Below are 22924 nucleotides of genomic sequence, written 5' to 3'. Positions count from 1 at the left end.
CACTGATTGAACTTAATTAATGGTTAATTAGGCATGAAAAGAATAATACTCCTTCAATGGAGGCATAATAACTACCTAAGACTTGGTAGGAATGTAGCAGATGTCATTGAATACTAGATACATGGCTCTGGCACTCTGTACTATTATGTATTTATTGGTATACTACCACCTGCCTATCCATGTATGGCTATTTTGGCCCACCCTGGGGCTCAATCTCAGAGCAAGCCAAAAATTTCCTCCTGGAGTAAGAAGCCAAGTGTGACACCTGTTTTCCTTTTCTGTGAGAGTGCGGGGTGTCAGGCATGATGGAGAACAAGTCTGCAAATCTAAATGCTATGTGATAGGGTGTAAACAATGTAATACATGGTTAGGAGTCATCACAGTCAATAAAATAAATGGTAAATAAATGAATAAAACAAAAAGTACAATGAATAACCACACCAAACATGATATAGACTGAACACCTGTCTGGAAGTTCAATCCTATCTTTAAAATACATGTGAAGACTACGTTTTCCGAGGTTGGGGCCTGAATTCAGGCCTAGGGAAGAGGCCTGACTTTCTGATCTTCAAGCGTAGAGAACTTCCCCTTCACGCAGAGTGCAAGAGTTACCCAGACCCCGAGTCAAATCCCAGGCCTTGCAGACAAAAAAATAGCACACATTTCAAGCCAGGGAGCTTCATTAGCATTTTTCATATTTTTTAAAGTTCACTTTAAGGTTCACCTTTATTTGATACATTTTGATTTTATAACATGAGAGTTTTTTAAAAAGGGGTTTAAACGTTTACATTTCAGCATAGCACATTGGTGTTTCCATTTTGAACATCTGCCATGAAGAGTGAGAATGAAAATGAGTACATCATTCCTCCCTAGAGGAACAATTGATGTTATTTGTACTTAGAGTTATTTCTATAACTATAAACTCTCTGCAATTGCATCGTGTGAGTTTTCCTCAGTGCCTACCACAAAATACAGTAGGAGAGTTCTCATACCACAAAAGGTTGGGTTTCTGAATGAATACTAATTCTGTGAGGACAGTAGGTACTTGTAAGCATTTTGGGAATAAAGTGAATTATAAATAGAAAAAAAAAAAAAAACATTGGGACTGGGATGTAGCTCAGTAGTGGAGTATTTGCCTAAAGAGCATAAGACCGTGGAAGAAAAGGAAGGCAAGTTTCCTAAAGCTCAGAAGGTTAGAATTTTATGATCCATACGAACAAACTTCTTTCTTCTTTTTTTTTTTTTTTTGTCGGTGGTGGGGCATGAACTCTAGGGTTCGCTGCCCACCTTCAGCTCTTCAACTCATGGCAAGTGCTCTAATGCTTGAGCCACAGTGCCATTTCCGGTTTATTGGACATAAGGGTCTCACGGACTTTCCTGTCCAGGCAGGCTTTGAACTCCCATCCTCAGATCTCAGCCTCCTAAGTAGCTAGGATTATAGGTGTGAGCCACTGTCACCTGGTGAATGAACAAACTTATTAAAGATTGATTCTGAGGAAAGGAACTTGGAATACACTTTTAATATATATAATTTATAAAGCCATGGTTAAGGCACTAATTCAGAAGTATTTATTCATTGGCTAGTTTTTTAGTTTATTTAAAGATATATATATATATATATATATATATATACACATACATTTTTAATATATCTACATAGATATTATTAAAACATAGCTTTGAAGTGTACCTAAAAGCATATGTGCTCATGTAAAGTTATACAACTGTACAAGCTTGATTTTTTTTTTTTCAGTTTGTTGGTGCCATAAATTAGGTGGGATGTGTGTACTGTTGTTTTTTTCTCTGTTTTTGGAGGATTTCTCTCTGCTTTCTTCCGCTATCCACCTCTCTCTGCACTTTAATTCAGCTTGCTCTTTCTTGGCTTGATTGTTCATAGCTGATTTTCTACCACTTCAGCCATACCTGTAGCCTGGCTTTTTGCCAGTTAATTGGAGATGTCGTTTCTCAGGCTTTTCTGCCTGGATTGGCTTTGAAATTTCATCTTCCAGTTCTCACCTCTTGAGTAGCTGGGATTAAAGATGTGAGCCACTGGGGTGCCTAGGGATGAATTCGACTTTGGTTGGTGTATTCTTTCTGTTTTTCTAAGCATGGGATCATCTACTATAGAATTTCTGTGAATGTCCTGGGTCTGAAGTAAGATATATAATACATATGCTAATCTGTATAGTTCTCATAAGATGTAATCAATTTAATACATGTTATAAGTGTAATAATAGTCAATATAAATAATGAATGAATGAATAGTGCAAGAAATAAAATACATACACAGTAAAATAATATGCGGTAAACATAAGTATGTAGATATTAATCATTATTTCAAATGTGGATGAATATTACTTTAACAGGATTGGGATTGAATTCAGGCCTAGGGAACAGGCCTGAATTGCTTGTCTTCAAAGATGGTGAGTTTCCCCATCCCCCACAGTGCATTAGATTTACCCAGACTCTCAGTTCAAATGCCAGGCCTGAGAGGAAAAATAAAAGTTTTGAATGCCAAGCTGGGGAGCTTCATTAGTATTTTTACAATTTTTTTTTCGTGGGGCTTGAGCTCTGGCCTTGGGCACTGTCCATGCACTCTTCAGCTCAAAGCGAGTGCACTACCGCTTGAGCCACAGCACCACTTCTGGTTTTCTAGTGCTTTATTGGAGATAAGAGTCTCATGGGCTGTACAGCCTGGGTTGGATTGAACCACAATCCTAAGCCTCTTGAGTAGCTAGAATTACAGGTGTGAGCCACCGGCGCCCAGATATTTCTAATATTTTAAAATTTTATTGATTGATTGATTGGTTGCCAATCACGGGGCTTGCACTGAAGTTGTGGCAACACTGCCTGAGATTCCATCACCCTAGGCTGGGATGGTGCAGCCTCTGGACTCACGGCCGATCATGGGATGGTACGCCTCAGGGGCTGACAGGAAAACAAAATGAAATCAGCACCAAAAAAAACCGCGATCTGTGGATGGTCGGCGGTTTCTTGGTTTTCCTTCCTTGCATGGTGACCATCCTGGTTTCAAATGACATGGCTGCAACCTGTAGGTTACCTGGCACTGCTGAAGGCTGGCAGGCTGGCAGTGAAGCCATAGGCCAACCTGGACACCTAGGTCCTGAGTTTGAATCCCGGTCATGCCACTTCCAAAGGGCTGGGGAGCCTGAGAAACTATTGCCTGTCCATAAGAGCACCAGAGGACTGTGAACAATGTCATGGTTGGATGAGTAGTTCATCAATCAGTCTAGCAGAAAATTAGACCCAATAATCACAGGACACCGACTGATTTTAATTCATAGTTCATTATGCACTAAAAGAATACTATTGATTAAATGGAGTCCTCACTAAAGACCTGAGAATCCGTAGGAGCGTAGTATGTGTCATTGAACACTAAATAGATATTTCTGGCAGTATGTAAATATCTAAATGTATATTTATTTGTATCGCATCATATGCATAGAACATTTTTGCTATTTTGGCCAAACCTGGAATTCGATCCCAGGTCTTCAGATCCACTTGGCACCTGCATGGGCTAGATGCTGCCATGCTGACACTCACCCCTTCAGGAATTGGGCCTCCTAGTCCCTCAGTCAAGGTCCCATCATTGCCAAAGTTTCTTCCTGGTGTAAGATTCCATGTGTGACACCTGTTTTCCTTTTCTGTGCAAGTGCTGGGTTTTAAGTATGATGTGCATGTTATGTATTCAAAGCTATATGCTATGGAATAGATTGGAACAAATGTAATAAATGTTATAGGTGTACTCACAGTCCATAAAATAAATGCTAACTCAATCAATCAATTAATAATAATAAAATATAATGAATCACTCCAACAAACATGATTTAAAATGAATATAGAGATATAACTCCAATATTTAAAATGTCTACAAATGTTTTGTTTTTCAGTACTGGTGCTTGAATTCAGGCCTAGGGAAGAGTTGAGAAGTGCATGCATGATTCACATAGGAAATGATAGGTAAGATCTGAATTAAGACTGCATGAAGTGTGACAATAATAATTACATTCAGGAAATTGACGGATTGGGAAAGATCCAAGAATTGGTAGTCACATGGAAGATAGGATTCCAACACAGCTCACCACATCTCCTACTCTATACAAACAGGCCTTTATTAGCATATTAATTTCAGCTTATGAATGTATGAATATGGTGCTCCACCCCCACCTCAGGGCTAGATCTCACGTCCTGTGTATGGCCTACCTCCTTAGTGGCTCACAAGCTGGTGTGCTCATGTTGACCCATTTGGCAGTTGGTTCTGCTAGGCCCTGAGTTCTACTTCTAGCATTGCCAAAAGGTTCATCCTGATGTGAGATGCCAAACCTTGCAGATGTTTTCCTATGCTGGGTCCTGGGTCACAGCTAGGATCTAGAAAGCATAGGAAACTCTATACCCATTGGAATAGGTTGTCATCCATGTGAGCACAGTTATATATTTCCTCCTATACTCAATAAAATACACAATACATAGATGAATAAGACACAAAATAAAAAGATTAACTGAAAACAAGGTGCATGCCACATCTTTATGTAAATAGAGATCCTATGTTTAAAAGAGGTGGGCTTGTCCAGTGCTGGGGCTTCCTTTGCATGGTGACAATTCTGGGTCCAAACATGGCTGCCTGCAGAGTGAAGGTGACCTGACATGGCTGAAAGCCTGCTGGTTTTTTGGGGTGCCACAGGCTAACCAGACAATGGAGGTCCCGAGAATGAATCCCAGTCAGCCCTTTTACTATGAGAGAACTGCTGGAGATCCTGGGACACTGGTTTCTGGGCCTAGGAAGGGTCCTGGAATGCAATCAATCTTATCTTTGAATGAGTAGTTCCTGCTTGATGTGAGTAGGAAATGATAGGCAAGATTCATGGGATATCGATTATTTTTAATGAAGAATTGATGAAGCATGACCATAATCATCACAGTTATGAAATGGAGGCATCGGGGAAGATCCAAGCATTGGTAGTCACAAGGTAGTTCCCATCACAGGTCTCCATCTCTTCTACACTATAAAAATATGTACTTATTTGCATACTAACTTGCACTTACAAATGCATGACTATTTTCCCCCCTCCTAATCCCCTTCTCCCAGGGCTGTATCTCAGGTCCTAGAACTGGCCTACCTCCTTAGTGGCTCACAAGCTGGTGTGCTCACTTTTGCCCATTCACCAATTGGGCCTGCTAGGCCCTGAGTTTGTATCCCAGCACTGCCAAAAGATTATCCTGATGTGAGAAGCCTATCGATCCATCTGTTTTCCTGTCCTGAGAAAGACCTGGGTCTCAGGGAGGACGGAGATTACTACATAGGCAACCCTATACCCAAAGGAGTGGGTTGCCATCCATGTCAGCACAGTTATATCTGTCATCATAATCAATAAAATACACATTGCATCCATGCATAAGACACAAAATAAAGAGAACGAGTACACTGAATGCAAGATGTCACCCATCCATGTATGATAATATAGATCCTGTATTTAAACGATGAATTCATGATTATATTGATCCTCCCTTCCAGGGCTCAGTCTCAGAACCTGGGTACATCCTAGCTCCATAGTGGCTCACAGGCTGGTGTGCTCAAATTGACCCAATTCACCAATTGGGCCAGCTAGGCCCTGAGTTCAAATCCCAGCACTTGCGAAAGATTCATCTTGATGTGAGAAGCGCATCGATCCACCTGTTTTCCTGTCCTGTGAAAGTCCTGGGCCTCAGCCAGGATGGAGAATGCTATATAGGCAACTCTATAGCCATGGGAATAGGATGTCATCCATGTCAGCACAGATATACCTGTCACCATACTCAATAAAATAAACAATACATCCATGAATAAGACTCAAAATAAAAAAAAGATAACTACATTGAATGCAAGATGCATACCAAACCTGTATGTAAATAGAGATCCTATATGTAAAAGAGTTGGGCTTGTTATTTTGTCCAGTGCTTGGGCTTCAAATCAAGCCCTGGGCCAGGCCTGACATTCTAGTCTTCAAGGATGGTGAGCTTCCCCTTCTCCCACAGTGCAATGGGGTTACCCAGACCTGAGTTTAAATCCCAGCTCTAGCAGTATCACAGTGTGAGTTCTTAGCTAGGGTGCTTCATTCATAATTTTTTATTTATTTATTTTTTTGCCAGAGCCGGGCCTTGAACTCAAGTCATGGCAACTCTGCCTCAGCTCTGATCATCCTAGGCTGCAGCCTCTGGACCCACAGACCTCGGACCCTAGGATCCAGGGGCTTGCTGGAAAAATAAAAGCCCCGAGGGGGAATAAAAGCGGTGGAAAGTTCCACCTGGCACTTTTACATTTATTTTCCTTTGCATGCTGACCATGCTGGGTCCAAACACGGTGGCCTGCAGAGTGAAGGTTACCTGGTGTGGCTGATGGCCTGTTGGCCATCAGAAGAGCCAGAGGCCGACCCAGCAACGTAGGCCCCGGGGTCGAATCCTGGTCAGCCCCCATGCATTGAGGGAATGGTGGGAGATTCTGAGATACTCATTTCCAGACCTAGGAAGAGTCATGGAATTCGATGGATCTCATCTTTGAATGAGTAGTTCCAGTTTGATGCTAGTAGGAAATGATAGGCAGGACTTATGGGGTATAGATTATTTTTAATGAAGAGCTGATGAAACATGGCCATAATCATCACAGTCATGAAATGGAGGCATTGGGGAAGATCCAAGAATCATTAGTCACAAGGTAGACTGGATTCCATCACTGGTCGCCATCCTACTCTATACAAATATGTACTTATTTACATACTTCCTTTAGATTATGAAAGGATGACTGTTATGCTCCCCTTCTCCGCCCTGCCCCACGCCCACACAGGGCTCAATTTCAGGTCCTGGGAATGGCCTCGCTCCTTAGTGTCTCACAGTCTAGTGTGCTTACCTGGACCCATTCGCCTATTGGTCCTGCCATACCCCGAGGTCAGATCCCAGCACTGCCAAAAGATGAATCCTGATGTGAGAAGCCAATCGTTGCACCTGTTTCTCTGTCCTGTGAAAGTCCTGGGTCTCAGCTAGGATGCAGTATGCTATATAGGCAACTCTATATTCATGGGAATCAGTTGCCATCCATGTCAGCACAGTTATAGCTGTCATCTTATACAATAAAATACAAAATGCATCCATGACTAAGGCACACAATAAAAAGAATAACTACACTGAATGCATGATGCATTCCACATCCCTATGTAAAGAGAGATCCTATGTATAAAGTAGGTGAGCATATGATTTTTGCCAGTGCTCGGGCTTCAGTTCAGGCCCTGAGACTAGGCCTGACCTTGTAGTCTTCAAGGATGGTGAGCTTCACTTTCCCCCACAGTGCAACAAAGTTACCCAGTCCTGAGTTGGAATCTCAGAGGTGGCAGAAAAATGGTGAGAATTCTGAGCCAGGGTGTGCTATTGTTATTATTATTATTATTATTATTATTATTATTATTATTATTATTATTATTATTATTCTTGCCAAGCATGGGATTTGAACTCAGTTCATGACAACTCTGCCTCAGCTTCAATCACTTCAGGCTGATGGGCTCCCATGGGCCTGTAGCCGATCCTGGGATCCTAGGCTCTAAAACTTTGCAGGAAAAACTGACAGAAAAATGACAGGAAAAGATGACAGAAAAATGACAGAAAAAATGTCGCAGGATGGATTTTTTATATTTTCTTGTTTTGCACGGTGACCATCCTGGGTCTGAATTACACGGCTGCAAATGGTACTTCACCTTGCATTGGAGAAGGCTAACGGCCCATCAGGGAAACCATAGGCCCATGCGGCAAAATAGGCCCTGAGCTTGAATCCTGGTCCTGACACCTACCAGTGCGGGGAGATCCCAAGATACTTGTTCCTATGCATGGGAATAACAATGAAATGTTAGCAAACGCATGATTGAATGAGAAGTTTCTGCGTGTATTGGTCAAGTCCAAAATTAGAGGCAGTGATCCTAGGACAATGATTCATCTTAATGAATGGTTAATTAAGCATGAAAAGAATACTATTCCTTCAATGGTGGCATAATAAAGTCCTAAGAGTTAGTAGGAATGTAGTTGATGTCATTGAATATTACGTAGATATCTCTGGCACTATGTACAAATATATTTTTTTTGTTGTTCTACCACCTGTCTATCCATGTATGGCTATTTTGTCCACTCCTGCAGCTCAATCTCAGGGTCTGGAAATGCCCTGGCAGCTTCATTGGCTTGAGGTTGCAGTTTTGACACACCCATTCAGGGTCTGAATTGGGTCTGCTAGGCCCTGAGTTCAGATCCCAGCACTGCCAACAATTGGATCATGGAGTAAGAAGCTGAGTGTGATAGCTGTTTTCCTTTTCTCTGAGAGTCCTGGGTGTCAGACATGATGGAGAACACATGTGCAAATCTAGATACTATGTGATGGGTTGTCATCAATATCATGAATGGAATGTGTGTCATCAGAGTCAATAAAAAATCTCATATCTAAAATATACTGGGAAATCAGAAAATTAAATCGCCCAACAACAAATCCTCAAAGAAACAATTGCCCAATAAAAGAGTGGGCAAAAGACTTAAAGAGAAACTTCTCTGAAGAGGAAAGAAGCATGGCCAATAGACACATGAAGAAATGCTCAACCTCCATAGCCATAAAAGAAATGCAAATCAAAACAACATTGAGATACCACCTCACACCAGTTAGAATGGCTATAATCAAGAACTCTAATAACAACAGATGCTGGAGGGGATGTGGACAGAAGAGAACCTTACTGCATTGTTGGTGGGAGTGTAAACTTGTTCAACCACTTTGGAAAGTAGTATGGAGGTTCCTCAAAAGACTTCACATAGAACTCTCCTATGACCCAGCAATCCCACTTTTGAGCATTTACCCAAATGTTTACAAACAAGACCACACTAAAGCTACCAGCACGACTATGTTTATTGCAGCACTATTTACTATAGCTAAGATATGGAACCAGCCCAGATGCCCCTCAGTAGATGAATGGATCAAGAAAACGTAGTATATATACACAATGGAATTCTATGCCTCCATCAGAAAGAATGACATTGCCCCATTTATTAGGAAATGGAAAGACTTGGAAAAAATTATATTAAGTGAAGTAAGCCAGGCCCAAAGAAACATAGGTCCCATGGTTTCCCTTATTTGCAATATCTAGTATATGTCTGGGTCAAGCAGAATAGGTCAGATAAGGTGATGTTAGGGAAATGAACCCTAAGATATGTACTCAAATGATTTTTCTCTCTCTTGTGATTGTTTCTGACACATGTATAATATTATTTCTTTGTTGCTTTGTACGTCCCTCTCCCACAGTATAACACCTGCTTTCACTGTATTTGATGTCGGTATAATTTGTGGAGGGGAACAGGAAAAATTAATCGTTTAAATAGGGATACAGGTGGACCCATTGCAGCAATGAGATGTACAAGTCGTTATGTCAAAAATGAACTTTACAACATTGGTGCAGGGGGAGTGTGGGGGAGGAGCAGGGAGGATTGGTTGGGGGGGTGAGAGGGAACATGGGAAGGGATGGGAAGTGGAAACAAAGGAGGAGGCTACAATGCTTGATATGAAATTACTCATTATCTTGCCCATGTAATTGTATCCCCTATGTACAGTATTTTCACAATTAAAAAATGGAAAATAAATGAATAAAACAAAAATACAATAAATAACCAATACAAACAGGACATGGACTGAAAATCTATATGTAAGTAGAAATCTTACCTTTACAATATATATAAATAGAATTTTTCCAGGGCTGGGACTTTAATTCATGCCTAGGGACCAGGCCTCACTTTCTTGTCTTCAAGCATGGTGAGCTTCCCCTTCGTCCACAGTGCTTCAGAGTTACCCAGGCCTTAAGTTCAAAATCAAAGGTAGGAGAAACAGCGTGAATTGCAAGCCAGGGAGCTAATTTTTTTCTGCTTTTTGCTTTTTTTGCCAAGCATGGTCTTGAACTCAGGTCATGGTAACCGTGCCTCAGCTTTCATCACCATAGGCTGGGGTGCAGCCGCTGGAAACACAAGCTATCCTGGGATCCTAGAACTTCAGGCCCTGTGCAACGGGGGAATTGCACAGAAAAAAGTGGCAGGATGGCATTTTTACATTTTCTTACTTTGCAGTATGGCCATCTGGGTCTGAGTGATCTGGCTCCAAAGCATACTTCACCTTGCATTGCTGAAGGCTTGCAGGCTACTGAGGAAGCCATAATCCCGAACAATGATTAGCCAAGCACCAGTGGCTCTCACCAGTCCTCCTTGATACTTACAAGGCTGTGATAGGAGGATCATGGTCAAAGTAACCCTAGGCAGGAAAGTCCTTGAGACACCTGTCCAACCTCAATGCCAACAAAGCCAGAAGTAGAGCTGTGTGGCTCCAGTGGTAGAGGGCTAATCTTGAGCAAGAACACCTCATGGACTGTGACCAGATCCTGAGTTCAAGGTCCAGGACTGGCAAAAACAGACATACACACAATCTGTGCAGCCATCTGGCTAAAGCAGGTCTCCCTCTTGTCCCCAACTGGATTGGACAGACTTTCCTGGTAAAGGAGCTGCTGTCATGTTGACTAGGCCCATTTGGTCTGCATCCCAGGATTCCAGGCACACCCCCATTTTTTCATCGTTCTTTTTCACCAATGGGATCCAAGAATAGTGGACATGCCCATATTACATGCTTCCCAGTAGCACCTGGAATCCCTCTGTTGGGTGACACCACTATCAGCAGTTGAGGAATGTAGAGGTGGCTGAGTGGTGAGCAAGAGACTCCAGGTGACTTTGAGGTAGAGTAGGAAACGATGTCCTAGTCAGTGAGTGGGAGAATAGAAGATTTTCTAGAGCCTGGGAATGTGGCCAGCCCAACTTTCCCGTCCTGGCGCTCAGATGTCTGAAACAATAAGAATCAATGAGAGAACTGTGGGCAAAAAGCTGCCACAAGAACACCAGCAGTATCCTCCCGACAGACCTGAAACATTCAAGAAAACAAAGAACACGAAAAAGGGAGGGATCCCCAAGACAAACACCACTGGGGAGCGAGATTGAATGGAGAGTCCAGCGAAAGGTGATGCCGACCATGGGCCTACCCTGACTTTGGACTCAGTCACAGCCACCAGGGTCCAGAGTGTCAAGGGTCCCAATCCCACCAAGGATCCACAGAGGTGCTACCTGCATATGGTGCCCACCCTGGACCACAGAAAAGAAGAAACCAGGCACTCTGTGCCAAGATCCAACCACTGAAGTAGGGAGACAGACCCGCAGGGTCAATGGGAGTAAGAGAGGGAGAAGATAGACCAGATACATGCAGCACCAAAAATGGAGGTAGAAATCCAAAAGGCACCCATACAGCGGTTGGTTTCGGCAGAAAGCGATTTACAATGTGCACTGGCCCAAGTGCAGCAGGCCGCTGATGACAGAGAAAGGGAGCATGAAGCTGTCACCAGCTGCCTACAAGCTACAGAGTGGCGTGTGGCAGAGCTGGAGATAGTGGCTTCTCTGGTCACTGCTGCAAAGGAGAAGACCAAAATGTTCCTCAAACAGCTGAATGATGTGATCCTTCAGCTCGAGGAAAATACCAGAAACTTTGATGACCTGGAGCAAGTGAACACAGAGTTGCAGGAGAAGGTGGAAGTGCTGTAGATACAGAGGAGCAACATGAAGAAGAGAATATGCAAGTTCCAACAAGCGCTGGAGGGCATTAGGTACTGAAGATGGAGTTGAATAACCTGGAGGAACAACTTCATATCCAGGTCCAGGAAAACCAGTCTCCGTCTTCAGAACGTGGAGCAGCAGGAGCAACTGCAGAGACTGGAGGAGAAAGCCTAGGATCAGCAGGAGACCCCTGAGACCCCACGATGTGCATGTGTGTGGGATAGACAACCGGAGGAAAAGCTGGCCCTGCTGTGGGACGCTCTCCACCGGGTGAGCAGTGAGAAGGAGGAGCTTGCCAGCATCCTGGACACAAAGCAGCAGATGAAGAAACATCTGCGGGAGCAGTAGGACTGCTCAGAGAAGAAGATAGAGAAATGGATAGTGGTGGCTGAGAGAGAGAGAGAGCCAAGCAGCTCAGGAGCAGCAGGAGCAGTCCCTGGGCCAGTGCAGGAGTTCAGAACCTCCTGTGAATGGCACATTGTCTCCAATGAGTGACTGTGGTCTGAGAAGGAGGCCCTGCAGCAGCACTTAGAGAGGCAGATCCAGCTGCTGGAGCAGCTGATGCAAGTGAAGGGCTCAACAAACTGGAGGGACCAGGTGGTGTCCCCGAAGTGGCAGGACACTCTCAAGTGCCTGGAAGCCACCAGATCACAGGAGGAATGCCTGCAAGCCCAGCTGAGCTTCCTGGCTTTCCCTGGGGAAGGGGAAGGGATGAGCCCTGGAGAAGCAAAAGGTAACTAGGTGAATCCCCCCCACCACATGTGACCATCACACAGGATGGAGAGGTTCCCCAGACCAAGAGTGACATGGCTCTGAGAGTGCTCTTGGAGGATGAGATCCACAGGGGGAAACCCTGACCCAAGAATGGTGGGCTAGCTTCAGGCACCCCATGGCCAACCCAGCAGCTCAGTGCCAGACTGAGCTGGAGCCACAGACCCTCATCCATGACCTGCCTGATGAGGTGGACTTCCAGAGTCCAGCAGGTAAGCTCCACCATTGATGCAGCCAGCTTTTGGCACACATCCAAACTATCAAGGAGTCCCTCATGGTGTGTAAAGAGCAGATGTTGGTCCTGAATGAGCTATGTTGGGAAAAAGCCCAGTGCATGCACTGGCTGTCTCAGGAGAAGATCGAGAAGAGGAGAGTGTTGAGGAGCTGCTGTCACTCCTAGCCAGGGAAAGCACAGACAGCAGTTTCCAGATGCCAGCACAGGCTGAGCCTCCCATCCCCCTCCCCAACACTGCTTCAGAAGCAACTTGAAGACAGCATGGAAACTGCCAGAGGAGAGGTCAGGGTTCCCGACCCCATAGTGGATTCCCCCAAGGAGCAGGTCCTGCCCCAGATGCCCCACATCCAGATCTGCCCACAGCTTCCAGGCTCAGGGGAGGAGTGCTCTCTCACTTTCTCCGGTAGACTGATGTAGATGACGACTCTCTATGTGACATACTGACTCTCAAAAGCGTTGGCAGCCACCAGAAGTAGGTGACCAAGTGGCTTTCTCTCAGGCCTCCATCTGCCGGGCAACGGGAAGGTTAAACTGGGGATAGGGTAGGGCAGAGGCTGAAGGGAGTTGGCCCAAACTCAAGGGACATCTAATGGCCTATTGGTGGCCCATTGGTGACTTCTGGCATGCTAGGCAAACACTCTACCACTGATCCACATTCTCAGCTAGGATGATTTTTCCCCCTCCCAAACCCATATGGCCATTCCTCAGATAAATAGGAAGTAGGGGCTAGGATTAATATGAAGCACAAGTCTGGTTCAACCCAAAATATTCCCCTGCCCCCTCTTCCCACACCCTGAGTTGAAGTTTTTCTTCTACCATTGAGGGATGAGAGAGGGAGGGGGGAGTCCCAAGAAAATACCAACAACAGTGGCCCCCTGAGTCCCACATCCTTCCCCACACAAGTGGTCCTCCAGATTCCAATCTTACCTGACTCAATGTAAAGTCTAAACTGTCTCCCTACCACTGCAAGGCTCAGGATGAAATAAAAGTCAGCCCAGGCCTCAGCCCACACCCAAAGTGGAAGCTCCTAGTCCCAGACCTACTTCCACCTCTGACTGCCCCTAGTTAGGCCACACCCACCACTCACCACTATGATGGTGGTGATGACCTCATGGATGGATTCCAGGAAGAAGGTCTATGGCAAAGAGCAGAAGCATCAGGGTGAGCAGGGCAGAAGGAGGTGGGGTGATTGCTCTGGGATCTTCCTTGGAGCCCTCCCATCCAGCCAGAACCATGCTGACCCAAAGCACGAACAAGGCCAGGGGGTGAGACGAGATGGAGGAGCACAGGATTAAAGGAGGTACTGCTTTGTCTTGGAGGACTTGATTAATTCCAATTATAATTAATTCCAATTACATTTGGCCCATGCCAATCCCAAAGACATCATGCAATGCCTCTCCGTGTTGTTGTTGGTCGTGAAGGCTGTCCCTGAGCTCTTTTTCTCAAGGCTGGCACTCTACCACTTGAGCCACACTGCCATTTTTGTTTTCTGATGGTTCATCGATAAGAGTCTCATACACTGTCCTGCCCAGACTGGCTTGGCACCATGATCCTCCAGATCTCAGCTTCCTGCGTAGCTAGAATGACAGGCATGAGCCACCAGTGCCCAGTATGTGATGCCTTTTGAAGGCATCTTGGCGAGTCTGTAAAGGAGCCCCAAAGGGCCTGGATAGACGATGACCCAATCAAGGAGCCGGGATGGGGGAAGGTTGACCTTCTAGCCATTCTGTTCCTCCAAAATTGAAGATGCCAGGTGATGTTGTATGCACCAAACACCTGGGCCAGCAGCCACCAGGCTTAGTGGGGGAAAAAGTAGAGAATACCCAAAGACTGCAGTGTAGAAATCTCTGATTTTGCATATATGTGGTGTGCGTGTTTGTGTTTGTGTGTGTGTGTGTGTGTGTGTGTGTGTGTGTGTGTGTGTGCAGCCCCACTTCCTTTTTGATGGTTAATTGTAGGTATGAGTCTCAAGGACTTTGCTGTCCATGGTGGCTTTGAATCATGATTGGGGGCCCCAGGGAAGCAAGAGTAAACACAAGTGACAAGTACAATCCCTATTGTGGGCCACTCCTGCCCCCTGGTGGCCACACACGGAACATGCGGTCTCATGCCATTATCCTCTAGAGTTCAATTTGGGCAAGTTACTAGGGCCAAGCTGACTTTTGCTCACCCTGATTGCTGATGCCTGAGTAGGTCTGTTCAACCCTAGGCCCAGAGAGCTCCAGGAGGCCCAGCTTTCCAGGGCAACAGGGAAGGGAGAGGTCAGCTCCAGGCTGAGCTAAGAGCCTTTGCCCACGGATACCCTAACTTGGCCTTACTTATCACCATAAGACCTGTCAAAGAAAAACCCCCAAAAACAAAATTGGATCTGTGCCTCCAAGTGTTAGAGCTCTAGCATTGAACCAAAGAGCTCAGGGACAGGGCCCCCAAGCTTTTAGTTAAAGACCCCCAGCTGACTTCCCTCATAAAACACAGCTTGTCTAAATGTGAACTGGTAGGATTTGTGACGTGTTTCTGAAGAATGGTGATACTGAAGAAAGCACCCTAATTCTAATGACAGCTGAACTTGTGACATACAGCTATGTGCTGAGTCCTTCACAGGGCGCTATTTACTGGGTCCTTCCCTCATGGGAGTTATATGCTGAGTCCTTAAAAAGATGTTGTTTGCTGAGTCATCCCAAAGGGTGCTATGTGCTGAATCCCTGAGAAGAGTGGGCCATCCTGGTTTTTTTTAAAGGGGGCTTTTTGCTGAGTCCATTACACAAAGTATTGTACTCTGAGTCCTTCAAAAGTTGTGGTGTGTTAATGCATCCTAAAGGGTCCTGCTATGTGTGAGCCATTGAGAAGAGAGGGATGAAGTGTATTTTGAGTGCTGTGTGCCAAGTCCTTTCCATAGGGTGCTCTGTACTGTCCTTCATATGGTGCTGTGTGCTGAGAGCTTCCACAGTGTGGTATGTGCTGAGTCCTTCAAAATTGTTCTGTGTGCTGAGTTTATCGAAGGAAGCTGTGCACTGGGTGTTTTACACAGTGTGCTTCAACACAGATTATGATGAGTCCCTGGGAAAGAGTGCTATGTGCTGAGTGTTTCAAAGCATGCCATTCACTGAGTCCTTTACACTGTGGGCTATAGACTCCCTCCTTCAAAGGGTGCTGGGTAGAGTACTCAGCATACTACATGCTGAGTCCTTCAAGGGGAGCTGTGTGCTGAGTCATTTACACAGGGTGCTTTGTGCTGATTTTGGAAGTGTGCTGTGTGCTGAGTCATCCCAAAGGGTGCTATGTTCTGAGTCCTTGAGAGGTGGTTATCCCCAACAATCACACAGACACAAACACAAACACACATACACACAGGAGTGTCACCATGCAACTGCTTGGTGTGTGGAGTGGAGGGGGATGGAGGAGAGTCTCCTCCAGCGGTGGGGCTGAGGGGAGATTCGATCCCCTGGGCCGGTACTGGGGGTGGGGGTAATGTTGAGCTGAGGTAAGGCTGCAATTGCCATGGTCTAGAAGCCTCAGGGCCCAGTCAGGGCTGCAATTGTGGCCAGGGGTGGGGGGTGGGACCCAGGGGAGGAGGGGGCAGGGCCCAGGAGCACACTTTGGTGGCAGCAATGGCCAGGAGCTCCAGGGGCATCGGTGTGTGTGCAGCAGGGGTGGGTGGCCCAGGAGAGGAGTGTGGGTCCAAGAGAGTGCTGGGAGAAGAGCGAGCTTGAGCACAAGCACTAATGGAAACGGCTTCAGTGGCTGGCGGGTGCTCCGATCATAGTGTGAGTCCTGGCCGGGAGCGCAGAGCATGTGGAGCTGCAAGGCAGGCACATCGCCACACGCAGCCCCTCGGAGGCGCCCAGCCATGGTGGCCCTGAGTCTGAGGTCCCGGTTCGGGGAGCACGGCAGAGGCAGTGGCTGCTGAGGCGGCGGCGGCCACAGGTTAGGAGGCCGCTGAGTCTGCGGTGGTGGCTGAGGAAGAGCAGAGGCTGCGCACAGCTACACCACGCGCCCGCGCTGGGTTTCAAACATGGCGCTGCTGGCTGGGACCCGCGGAGCCTCTAGCAGTCACCTGGCGGAGATGTTGCGCCCCTGGCCTGCTGGTGGCCCTGACTTGGTTCCAGCCCTCGGTTCTCAGACTCCTGGCGCCACACGGAGTCGCAGCCTACAGCTTCTTCCAGCAGCACACGTGAGTGGCCGACCTGAGCTCCCGCACTCCACAACCCCCCCTGTAAACCCCATCCCCCACTCTACCCTTCCTCCCCACCCTCGCGGACCCGGACCCTTGCCTCTTGCCTCCCCATCCTGCCCTGCCTGTGCCTCCACCGTGCCCCACAGTCTGTCCTGGCTCTGCCACAAATGCACCCCAGGGGTGGGGGGTGGAGGTGGGTGTCCACCTGAGGATCCCACCCTCATCCCTAGTGGCCAGTGTTCCAGGAAAAGGGGAGCTGCAGGGATGGGGAGGAGGGGACACCACAGAACCCCTGGCCTGGAGCAGTGGGAACCACACAGCTGTGCATCTGCACCCTTCCTCTCCCTGGTGGGAACCTGGTGGCTTTAGTCAGAGGTGGGGAGCTGCACCTCCACACCTACCTTCTAGGTTCTTTTCCCTTTTGCTGGGCAGGGGTTGTTGGATGCAGAAGATAGACTCCGTTGTTGTGTGAGCCCTTGTCTTCTGCGCTCAGTCACCCTTTCACCTGAGGTCATTCCCAGAAGAGCCCAATACAGAGGTGAGGGCACTGGGGTCAGATAGAAGGTGGGTATTTGGGAGAAAAACACACCCCCTCTGACACACATATAACCGGCCTGTACCCCAACCCCAGCATTCAACAGTTCTGACTGGGTGATCACATTTCCCAGTTCTGCCAGCTTCTGCTAGTGCTACCAGTCCATCTAGTCTCCTAGTCTTCACCAAGAATTTGCCACGTTGCCCAGAAGTATGTAGGAGGGAAGTAGGGAGTCCATCCATGTATATAGCCTTTAGGACCCCATCAAAGTCCCCAACAACGCCCCCACCCCAGGTCAGACACCTTTCTGGAGGTACCTGCTTTGTTTTCTGTCCAGGCTCTGAGAAGCCACGTGTCTCGGAACTCCTTCACCCAGCATCCTGGTCTAGGGTTTTGGTGAATGGGGAGTCAAGGCTTGTTGTTACCAATGGGAAGGGTCTGGCCCTTCTGCATTATGAGAGCATTGTTCCCCTTGGGTGAGATCCCTTGGTTCTGACAAGGGAACCCCTGTGCTCCAGCTAGTACATTGCCCAGGTGAGAAACCAACAAACTCAGGAGAGACACTGCTCTGAATCTGTGTGTGTGTGTGTGTGTGTGTGTGTGTGTGTGTGCGAGAGAGAGAGAGAGAGAGAGAAAGAGACAGAGAGAGAGAGAGAAAGAGAGACAGAGAGAGAGAGATCATCTTTCTCATTGTACAGTCACCTTGTCTAAAAAGAGCAAAAGCATTTTATTTGTGTGTATGTGTGTATTTGTTATTCTTTTTCAATTAATGTCCAGTATGAGCCCAGCCATAATTTTTGTTTTCTCTTTCACCGTTTCATGGCTCCTTTAGAGAAGGTCTCAGTAGATGTTCCTTTCCACCTCTTTCTTCCCCTTTTCTGCAGCCCACAGTAGCTGCTGGACCTGCGTGGGTCTCTTCTAGGAGGCCTGTGTGAACCGCAGACCAGAGTGGACACCTACCCTTCTGTCTTTAGCCAGAAGGCTCATGAGGCTACTGTGATCACAGCCGCACTCTTCCAGCCAGACAGTCTGCTCTGGTGTGTATAGTTGGAGCTAATTCAAGGTTGGGAATGAGTCTGCCAAACATAAATAGGGAATTAGATGGGAGGTAGTAGGGCAGGGGCTGTGAATCTAGGAGGGTCTGGGAAGTGATGAACGGTGTGACATAGCAGATGGTTCACCACGACTGAGGATGAGAGGAGAATCTTACCCAGGGTATTGACCATGTAAGTGGGCATCTGGGGAGGGGGCTCCGTCCCCCAGTGGTGGCGTGGATTCACTCTAGGGGCAGTGCACTGGTGGGTAGTCCTACCTGGAGTCCTGCAGACTCCAATCTGTGTCCCTCCTGGGCTGTTTCCAGCTAGGCAATGGTAGGCAAGTGTTTGCCCCTGCTGGAGCCTGCTTGGTATCAGGACATGGCTGTTAGCTAGGGCTCTCTGAATGCCATTTTCTGTAACCTACTGTAGGCTGTCTGGAAGGAAAAGGGGACCACTGACTTTGGAACCCTTTAAGTTTGATTGGGACAAGTTGAAATGCCAGCTTTTCCAGGGTTTTTTCCTTGAAGCTGGCAATTTCTACTAATGCTTGGGATAATGGGTCAAATGAGAAGGACCATTTCAGCCACCAAACAATGATATTCAAGCAGCACAAGCAGAGTTGCGGAGCCAAATGGTCTCCTGATATGAACGCTGTGCCTTGACTGCCTTTCTCCGGCAGCTGCCGATTCTCCTCCGGCTCTCTCTAGGGTGATCACTACATTCGAGAAGTTTGTGGGGAGCAGAGATTGTGACCTTGCCATCTGCAGCCTGATTGCTGTGAGCAGAGACAATTCCCAGGACCTGTACTGGACTCTGGGAGATTCAGAGACCCAGGATGCCTCAGGGATCCTTTTCTGCAACATGAAAATTGGGGGCCGGATATGGTGGACCATCCAGTCTGGCACTAGGGAGTGCAGAGGAGGCCCCTTGAGCCAAGCTTTCAACTCAGGACAACCTTGTTCACAGCTGAGTGGGGAATAGAGTGCCATACAGCTGGTCAGTGGCTGGACAGAGATCTTTGAGAAGATAGTCATCCTAGAGGCCCCAGAATACAGTGAGTACATGGCTCACGTCCTTGGAACCAAAAGAGTTAAGTGCGGTGGCACCAGGAGGGTGGGAAGAGGGAGGAGGGAGAACTGTGGGAGAGCTACATCAGGCTTTACCCCCACCCAGGATGCTTACTTGAGTTGGATGGGACTTTTCTGTAGTATTGTCATAGACAGATGCTCATCTATTTATCTAACAAAACGTTACAGTGTGTGCCAGTTCCTGGGGGAGAGAGAGTTGGAGTCATACACGATGAAAGATTCCAGTGCTGGTTCCACAGCACATGAAGAAATCTTGGTTTGAGCTGGATGCTGGTGCCTCACACCTGTCATCCTAGCTACTTAGGAGGCTTGAGACTCTTTATTTCCAACTGACTACCAAAAAGAAAATGCCAGAAGTGGATTAGCAGCTCAAGCTGTAGACTGTTGGCCTTGAGTAAAAAGGCTCAGGGACAGCACCCAGGCTCTGAGTTCATGCCCAAGAGTGACACAAAGAAAGGAAAGAGAAAGAGAGGAGGGAAGGATGGAGGGAGAAAAGGAGGAAAGGAAGGAAGAAGGGAGCATGCAAGCCTTGGTTTGGAGTCCCTAGATCAAGGGAGCCAACCATTCACAATCTCTGTGGGGACAGTTCCAGAGCCTAAAGCTAGTGTGTAGGACCAAGCCACTGACCCATTCATGACATCAGCAACTTCATGACATACAAATCTGAGTGGTCGCTGACTGCAGAGGGAAGTAGCCTCGGGTAGACCCTAGGACTCAGGGTGGGTCACAGAGTTTCAATTTCCCCTGGCTCATGGAGTTTATTTTCTGGTCAGATAAGAAGATACTGTCCAAGCGCTAGGGAGGTATAGGCTGAGGGAGTGTCCAGAGGGGGGTGGCAAGGGATTAGCAGGGAGATGAAGAGGGAGGACAATCCCAGATCCAGTGACTCAGGCCTAGACCATCAGTGATAGAATCTTCGACCCAGCCACATGGCTATTAAAAGTCCTGGCACTCTGGTTTCACCATTGAAAACCTGGCTGTCGTCCACTGCAGGATGCCTGTGCAGTACATCCATGGGCACTGGCACTTTTGCTGGCTCAATCTGAAGGTGACACCCCCAGTGTTCATTCCTCGACCAGAGACAGAGGTAAGCATGCCACTGGAACAGGACACCCAGGGAATGAGGGCAAGAGTCAGACCCGTGTTGCCCCCAGACTTCCTCTAGGGGATTCTACGGCCCCCTGACTGCCATTCTCAGAGGTAGAGGTGGGTCTCTTTGCTGGCTCACCCTTTAGTCTAGATGGCAGATGTGGGAGGGGCCGACTGAAGGTTGAGGCTAGTGGGAAATCAGGAGGCACTGGGGTGGGAGCAGGGTTGTTTCTTTGAGGATACTCACAACCCAGGAACATTCCTGAGATGGATCAGCCCCTTTCTCCTCCCTGAAAGAGAGGGACCTAGAGCCCTCCAGTCTGCATCCCTTGGCTGAGAAATTCATTCATTCCCATATCCTTTGTTTGGATAACTAGATCTCACCTGACTGCCCAGTGTCAAGGCAGGACAGTGAGAGATCTTGAGTCCTTGATGAGGTCATGGGATCCTCAGTATGGATTGTACTTGAATGTCCTGACTTGGTGCATGGTCAGTCCCATCTCAGCCTGCCATGATCTAGTACATAGAATCTAGAGACTCAGAGCAGGATGGGGTCTATTCTGTGAGTCTTGAGTATTGTGTGTGAGCTTTGAACTCCCGTGTGCTCACCTGCTTCCTTTTCTTGGGTGGGTCTATGCTAGAAAAAGCTTAAAACTAGGGCCTGAGTCCCATCCCTGGTTTCATGCTCAAAGCTAGCACTCTACCATTTGAGCCACAGCTCCACTTGCAAGGTTTTTGGGTGTTTAATTGGAGATAAGAGTTTTCAATGACTTTGCTGCCAAGGGTTGCATCCAAGTGCAGTCCTCAGATCTCAGTCTCCTGAGGGGATAGGATGACAGGCATAGAAAAGCCTCTTTGGCCGGGTGCCAGTGGCTCATGGCTCTCATCCTAAGTACTCAGGAGCTGAATCTTAGGATCATGGGTAAAAGCCAGCTTGGGCAGGAAAGACCCTCAGAGTCTTCTCTCCAATAAAGCACCAGAAAACCGGAAGTGGTGCTGTGGCTCAAGTAGTAGAGTGCTGGACTTGCGCTGAAGAGGTCAGGGATAGAACCCAGGCCCAGAGTTCAAGCCCCACAACCAACAAAAAGAAAGAAAGTAAAACATCTTTGCTTGCAAAGGATGGTGGAGGTGTGTTTGTGTGTATGTGGGGGGTGGGGGGAGGTAGTGGTGGTGGTAGACATTTAGTGCCCTGCTCAGTCATCATTTTACATGGATTGTCCCAAACTCTTAGTTCACGGCAGCCGATTCTTGACCACAGGTGAAGCTCTGGGTTGGATGTCCACCATTGGACCTAAGTCTCCTCATAGGACAGTTGTGAGTAAATAAGGGACTAATACAGAGGTGTCTCTGGAGCAGGTCCAGGCACAGAGGGAGCAGGTGTCAGATACAGTTCTCAACAATTCTGTGAGCATATGACAGGAAGTTGCCGGGAAAGGGCTCAGATGGGGTCTGTTATTAATCAAGCAACAGGTGTGGGATTCTAAAACAAAACATGGCTGCCTTTCATCATTACCCTGTCCCCATGCGGAAGGGATTTTTCACTCTATTCATTTTTCCAGCTGGGGAAAATGAGTCATGGAGAAGCCAGGTGACCTACTCATGACCCCAGCTGAGAGGAATCTTGGCCTGATTTCTCTGCCAGGCTTCCTAGGACCCTGTGTGTTATTCAGTCCCTTCTTGTGTGGGAAGTCCACTTCTTGTCATTTGTGGGGATTGAATTCTGGGCCTGGATGCTATCCCTGAGCTCCTCAGAACAAGGCTAGTACTCTACCCCCTGAGCCACAGCATCACTTCCGGTTTTCTGTTGGTTCTTTGAGGATAAGAGTCTCACAGACATTCCTCTGGAGCCAGCTATGAACCACCATCTTCACATCTCAGCCTCTTGTGTAGGTAGGATTATAGGTCCGAGCCACCGGCACCTGGCTTAAGTGTAATTCTGGACCTCTGTCTCTCTCTCTCCCTCTCTGTCTCTTCTCTCTCCCTCTCTCTTTCTCTCTCGCAGGAATTGGTAGAATGCTGGAGGAGGTGGCCCAGCATTCCCATGTGGCTGGAAACCAAGGTGGCCCTCTCATTCTGGAGGTGGGCTGTGGGTCAGGAGCTGTTTGCCCAGCCTGTTGAACCAGCCCCTTGAGGTAAGCCCCTCTGTGCCCTGGCTAGACCGTGATGGTTATTCATTGTCTATCCCATCAGTCCTTGCCCACATCCCTCTGCTACACTGTTGAAGGAAAGTGGATGAGAAGGTGTCGCCTTGTCCCCCTGCCAGCACAATTCCAGGCCTCTGACCTATACCCCCACGTATCTGACGAGACCCTGGGTATAAGACAATAAAAACACTCTGTGTGTACT

General features: G+C 47.3%; 1 long non-coding RNA gene across 2 annotated transcripts; it reads right to left on the bottom strand.

Moving 5' to 3' along the window:
• Positions 1–7686: 7686 nt before the first annotated feature.
• Positions 7687–13688, bottom strand: LOC138825122 (uncharacterized). 2 transcript variants are annotated; one of them, XR_011371347.1, is made up of 5 exons: positions 13583–13688; positions 13051–13162; positions 10693–10888; positions 9731–9863; positions 7687–7862 (listed from the first exon to the last, which is right to left on the bottom strand). It is a non-coding gene; the product is annotated as an uncharacterized lncRNA (long non-coding RNA). The 2 variants fall into 2 exon arrangements; XR_011371346.1 differs by lacking the exon at positions 13051–13162.
• Between the last annotated feature and the right edge of the window lie 9236 nt (positions 13689–22924).

This window comes from Dipodomys merriami, unplaced genomic scaffold, assembly GCF_024711535.1.
Source record: "Dipodomys merriami isolate MVZ:Mamm:240054 unplaced genomic scaffold, mDipMer1.0.p SCAF_1343, whole genome shotgun sequence".
Taxonomy (NCBI): Eukaryota; Metazoa; Chordata; class Mammalia; order Rodentia; family Heteromyidae; genus Dipodomys; species Dipodomys merriami.
The sequence above is the reverse complement of the archived record's forward strand: the minus strand, read 5'-3'. Positions and strand labels throughout refer to the sequence as shown.